This window comes from Malania oleifera, chromosome 8 (assembly GCF_029873635.1).
Source record: "Malania oleifera isolate guangnan ecotype guangnan chromosome 8, ASM2987363v1, whole genome shotgun sequence".
Lineage (NCBI taxonomy): Eukaryota > Viridiplantae > Streptophyta > Magnoliopsida > Santalales > Ximeniaceae > Malania > Malania oleifera.
Window position 1 is genome coordinate 28,175,624 of NC_080424.1, and position 7,162 is coordinate 28,182,785.

Here is a 7,162-nt window from a genome sequence, read left to right on the forward strand (position 1 = left end):
TGAAAAATGAAATGATCAGCCATGAGTTACAGACGCGTAGTGTATTTTATACTGGTGGATTTAGTGTATTTTATACTAGTAAATGCTCATGAGCTAGACTATGAAAATGAGATATGATATAAGAAATGAACAGCCATGGGTTACAGACGCGTTGTGCTATATGCCGGTGGATACCCATGGGTTAGAATGTAATTATGAATATGAGAATTGAAAGAGTACGTGTATGATGTAAGAAATGAATGGGTATGTATACAATATGAGATATGAAAGCTTATGTATATGATCATGAAAATGATATGAAAGTTTATGATACTATGTTTTATATTTATGATTATGAGTACATATCGATATATTTTCTCAGTTGTTATAATTATTTAAATGAATGTGATGATATATTAAAACACATGTGCCACAAACTGTCAATAATTTATTCCGTCTTACTAAGAGGTGTCTCACCTAGAATTTAAACATTTCAGGAAATCAAGACAGACCAGCAAAGAGAGCTTCGAGGTAGAGGAGACTATTGTACCTTGGGATTCAAGGTAAGTGTTAGAGTTGGGGTATGCAGTGTAACTCATAGAGTACCTAAGGATTTTTGGGGATGTACATGTATATGTGTGTGGAGATTATAGCACTTTGGTATTGTATTGTATTTTGGATGGTATTGCATTTTGGATCCAGACACAATATGTATTCCACTACGTGGATAGTAGGTTTGATGGACTAATTACCCGATACCCACTACGGATTGGGTTATGTATGATATATGGTATCAGAGTTAGTTGAAAGATGATTGTTTATTATTGATGTTTACTGGGAAAAAAATGGTAGATAAATCAAGTCATCACAGTTTGGTGTCAGAGCTTAGGTCGCTAGGTTCTGCAAACTTTAGCGGAAGACAATGCCAGAATATAAGAATGGGTCTTAATGAGAGTAGGAGATGGGTAGACTGGAATATGACTCAGTCATTGTTAGAGGATAAGATTGAAATTTAGGGTTCTATTTTGCATCCTAGAGATAGGAAATTCCGTGGTGGTTTCTGTGATTTTCCTGGGGTGACGATTCCAGGAAAGCCATAGTAAACTACTGCCGGTTCTTATTTCTAAGTGGTAAGATTGAATCTTAAAATTGGGAATGAGAATGTTAAGATGAATGGTTATAGGAGAATATCTTATGGTTCTGATGAGTGTGTTGGTTGTGTTATGATGATAGAGTTTTACGACTATTTTGTTCCATTTTCTAGATGGATCCTGGAAGTAGCAATGCACATGCTCGAGGTGATGATGTAAGACCTTCCAGTATGGGCGGCAGAGGTCCAGATACGGTGCTATGTAGTGTCACCGAACAGGTGATGGCAAAGATGGCTAGGAGTTCAAGGGAGCAAAGCTACACGATTGAGCAGTTCACATGCATGAATCCCCTATCATTCTCCGAGGGGGAGGGCAACCCACTCATGGCTGAGAACTCGGTCTAGGAGATTGAGGAGACGTTAGCAGTTCTCCTGTGTACTGAGGAGCAGAAGGTATCATTTTCTACATTTAAGTTGAAAGGAGAGGCTAAATGCTGGTGGATATTAGAGAGATTGTTGCGGGAGCAGAGGCCTGAGTCTATAGCTATGACATGGAGCCGCTTCAGGGAGTTATTTTTTGAGCGGTATTTCCCCGCTACTACCCGAAATGTTAAAGCATCGAAATTCCTAAATTTGACTCAGGGACACATGAGGGTACAATAGTATACCTCTAGATTCATCGAGCCATCCCAATTCACCGCATATATGGTGCCGGATGAGGAAAAGAAGGCGAGGAAATTCTAGGAGGGCCTAAGGCAAGGTTTATATGAGTAGGTCGTGGGCTTTCAGGTCCAGAATTTTTTAAAGCTGGTAGATAAAGCCACAGTTATAGAGACTAGCCTACAGAGAGGTGCTAGAGCATAAAGTTAGAGGAAAAGGCCCATGCCTCCCGATTTTCAGGTAGGTACCAATCGGGGGACATGGAGGAGATAGGGTGGCAGAGGAGGTCAGAGACAGGGGATGGGAGACTAAGTGGTACAAGGTAGACCATTGTACGCTCTTTTTCCTAGGTATCATAAGTGTCACCTAGGAGATTTCTGAGTTAGAGAGGTGATTTGTTATCGTTATGGTCGACCCTAGCACATAACACAAGACTGTCGTGCACCACTGGGCAATGTGCCTGCTCCTAGACTGTACCAAGGAGATCATCAGGCACCCCAAGGTGGTTAGAAGAGGAATACTGCCCTAGCACGAGTCTACGCTCTAATACCAGGAGATGCTAAGGCGGTAGGAGATGTAGTGACAGGTATTGTTTCAAATTTGTCATATAAAGTTATTGTTCTATTTGATTTAGGGGTTACTCATTCCTTTATAGCCCAGAAGTTTATCAAGTTTTCTGGGTTAGAAACTCAGCCCTTAGATGTCATTTCGTTAGTGACTACGCCAACTGGGACTGTAGTGTTGTGTAGAAAGGTACTCAGAAAATGTCCATTCTATGTTCAGGGGAGGACCTCGCCGGCTAATTTGGTAGTTTTGGATATGCATGGTTTTGAGATAATCAGCAGGTACACACAACATGGTTTTTAAAGATGTGGAATTAGTGAAGATTACGGATAAAGTGCAGAATGGTCAGAGAGCAGAATTTAACATCTTAAAGGAAGGAGCTTTGAGGTTCCGTACCAGGTTGTGTGTACCTATCGATGCTGAGATGAAAAGAATTATCCTAGAGGAAGCATATTGATCCCTTTATACAGTGCACCCTGGAAGCAATAATATGTACAGGGATCTTCGGGAGTCTTTTTGGTGGAGTAATATAAAAAAAGAAATTGCTAAATATGTAGAGCAGTGTTTGACATGCCAGCAGGTGAAAGTTGAGCTTCAAAGACCAACAAGATAATTGCAATCACTCCATATTACTGAATGGAAGTGAGAACATATTTCGATGGATTTCATTACAGGGATACTGTTGGCATTGCATGGACAAGACGCCATCTAGATATTCGTTGACCGATTGACAAAGATGACCCATTTCCTTCCCATCAGAGTTAACTACTCCATGAGTATATTGACCGAGTTATACATACAGGAGATAGTTAGATAGCATGGCATGCCAGTGTCCATAGTATCGAACTGAGACCCAAGATTCACATCTCAATTTTGGAAGAGTTTGTAAAGAGTCATGGGGTCTCAGCTGATGTTCAGCACAACATTTCATCCTTAGACTAATGGGCAGACAGAGAGAACCATATAGATATTGGAGGATATGCTGCGAGCACTTGTGCTAGACTTTGGAGGTAATTGGATACAATTTTTGCCCTTGGTTGAATTTGCTTATAATAACAGCTACCAGGCTTGTATTGGAATGACACCATATGAAGCGTTGTATGGTAGGAGATTCTGATCTCTATTATACTGGGATGAAATTGGTGAAAGATGGATTTTGGAGCTAGAGTTGGAACAACAAACTTATGATAAAGTTAGACTCATCAGGGATAGGATTAGAGCATCTTAAAGTCGGCAGGAAAGTTATGTAGATACTCGCCGGTGGGAGTTGGATTTTGATGCAGGAGATCATGTATTTTTGAAAGTTGCACTGATGAAAGGAATTATGAGATTTGGGAAGAAGGGTAAGCTGAGCCCTAGGTTTATTGGACCATTCGAGATACTGAAAAGAGTAGGTTCAGTTGCCTACAGGACGGCATTACCACCAGTGCTGTCTAGAATTCATGACATATTCCATGTATCCATGTTAAGGAAATACGTTCTAGATCCCTCCCATGTGATTAGCTATAAGGCACTAGAGCTTAGGGATACTTTATCATATGAAGAGGTGTTAGTGTAGATTCTAGATTGAAAGGAACATGAACTACGTACTAAAAAGATCCCACTAGTAAAAGTGCTCTGGCGCAATCATGTAGTAAAAGAAGTTTCATGGGAATTAGAGGAGAAAATGTGTTAGGGATATCCACACCTATTCAGTGGAGCCCAGAATTGAGACTAGAAAAGTAAAAGTAAAAGTAAATGCGAGTGTTTGTAAATTGACTTGTACGGTGTAGAGTAGTTAGCATTTTTGGTTTAGGTTATAAATGGTTTCGGGAGAATTTTCTTTTATGTGGTTGATTGTAATCTCCCAGGACCCTATTGTAACAACGGTATTCCTCCGCCGCAAGTGAGGGTTATTAATAATATATTAATAAAATATAATATAATATTATAATATATATATATATATATATTATAATTCTTCCCGAAGCCAGAAGCTTCAAGAAGGAAATCAAATTTCCTTAAGGATCAAAGACCCCCCCACCTCATGCCAAGTATTTCTCTCTCCTTCGTCACCTTTCTCGTTCTCCAATTTTCTCAAAAAATTCTTGACTGATCGAAGAACGGAAAATACCTTTGGGTTCCATTCTCAGCCACCAACATTTTAACTAGAGTGGATTCATGATTAGGGCGTTGTAGGCACCACTTCTGGGATAAGGTAAACTCTCTCTCTCTCTCTCTCTCTCTCTCTCTCCTCAATTTCTCTTAAATCTTTAGCCAAATCGATGATCGGACACCACCACAGGTTCCTAGCTTCGATCCTCATTATTTTAATCGGAGCAAATTTTTAATTTGGGTTTCCTAGACACCACTCCAAGGTTAGGATAAGGATAATGAAACTATATCAGTTAATTATTTTTAAAGTTTAATTAGTTATTGGGAGTGTGTAGGCCTAGAAATCTTAAAATAATTGTAATTCTAGGATTCAGTTGATTGAACTAGGGAAATGTGATTTCAGGGTTTTGAGCTCTGAGATGCCGCAGGCTTGGGTTTTAGGGTCTTTGCAGGAATTCTCTCAGTAAGTAAGTAAGGGGAATAAATTATAACAGATATTTTTTAGAAATTATCTAGTTTATTTATCGTATATGAAAATGAAAATATGGTATATAGTTTTGGAATACTATGGAATGAATATTTTCCCTGTGGCATGAGGAATATGAAATAACAGTTTTATTATTGGGAATGTGGTTGATATTGAAATATGCGATATAGAGATATGATAATATGAGATATCTAGATATGTTTTTATTCAGATGTGAAGTTATGGGAAACCCAGTTATGTTATATATATATATATATATATATATATACGTGATGATATGAGATTTATATACAAATGTGCTTTTATTAAGAAATGATGATATATTGTGATATACAGAATATGTTTACACAGAAATATTGAAATGAGATATGTATACAGATATGAGATGAGAATTAGACAGAAACGATGAGAATTATGGAAATGATGAAGTAGTAACACAGAAATGTGGAAATGAGAACCCTGATGGACCATAGTATACAGAGCATGGTACCATTACTAGCATTGTGTTAGTGAAACCACATGACTTGCATAGCATGTGGAGAGACGGTTGATTGGGTCTGTGAAGGGTTGTGTTACCCATAGGGTCTGGACTTGGATTGGGTAGGCCAATCATACTACAGATGCGTTTCCTTTTTTGATCTAACTGGGTAGGCCAACCGTGGTTAGGTCTAGCCTTTAGACCGCACAACCCGGTTATGTGGGGTGATTGCATGACGATGTGATAATCCTCATGATGGTTTCTTATTACATATGCGAAAATGAATCGGCATGAGCTATAGACACGTAGTGTATTTTATACTAGTGGATGCTCATGAGGTAGAAAATGTTTTATGAAAAGTGAAAAATAAAATGATCATCTATGAGTTATAGACGCGTAGTGTATTTTATACTAGTGGATACTCATGAGCTAGACTATGAAAATGAGATATGATATAAAAAATGAACAACCATGGGTTACAGACGCTTTGTGTTATATGCTGGTGGATACCCATGGGCTAGAATGTGATTATGAATATGAAAATGAAAGAGTACGCATATGAAATAACAAATGAATGGGTATGTATATGATATGAGATATGAAAGCTTATGTATATGATTATGAAAATGATATGAAAGTTTATAACGCTATGTTTTATATTTATGATTATGAGTACATATTGGTATATTTTCTCAGTTGTTATAATTATTTAAATGAATGTGATGATATATTAAAATTCATGTGCCACACACCATCAATAAGTTATTCCGTCTTACTGAGAGGTTTCTAGCCCAGAATTTAAACATTTCAGGAAACCAAGACAAACCAACAGAGAGAACTTCAAGGTAGAGGAGACTGTTATACCTTGGGATTCAGGGTAAGTGTTTGTTGGCCTTACAAGGTTTAAAATCTTGTTTTGATGCTAATGAACAAGTGGAACTTAATATATTTGGTTAAGTGATGTTATTTTAGGGCTCATATATGTGAAAGTAAGGTCAAAGTACTCACAAGGATCAAATGAAGCTTAAAGGATCAAAAGCATGGTTTTAAAGATGATATATTAAAGCTTAAAGAAAATGAGGACATGGATGATTTGTTGAGAGCCAAAGAAAAAGCAAAGCAAAAGAGAGCCAAAGAAAAGCAAAGCAAAAGAACCAAAGAAAAGCAAAGCAAGAGAGCTCAAAGAAAGACAAAGCACGAAGACTCAAGTACCTAGAATGTGAAAATTCTTAGAAGTTTTTATGTAAGTACTTTAATGTTTAAATATCATTTGAAATATTTTGAAGCTCTTTAGGGGAAATACATATACTTAGATACCTATTTTAAAATTTTAAAAAATGTTTTATAAAAGAACAAAGAAAGAGAGCAAAACAAATTTTTGAAAATAAAATGAAAAAACCAGAAAGTGCACTGCTTAGAAGACTGAAATTATTGCTCAGAAGTCTGAAGATTCAACTTTAGAAGACTGAGGTTTGAGCTCAGTCGTCTTAAGAATTATTTCAAAAGTCTAAAGATTAAATTCAGTCGTCTGAAGATTTATTGGTGAAACACAAAAACAGGCAGAAGCACATCAGATTACTAAATCCTGACTTCGGTCGTCTGAACTCACAACTTCAAAAGTCTGAACCCCAACATCAGACGTTTGACCCTGTGTCCAGTTTAATATTTTCAAAGCATTAAACAACTTCAGTCATTTGACCCCGAAATTTAGAAGTCTGGACACTGTTAATGGTCAAAAATTTTAAATGTTTTAAAGTTTAAATATCAGCTGCTTGTGCCCCAAAATTTCTAAAAACTTGGGAAATATTCC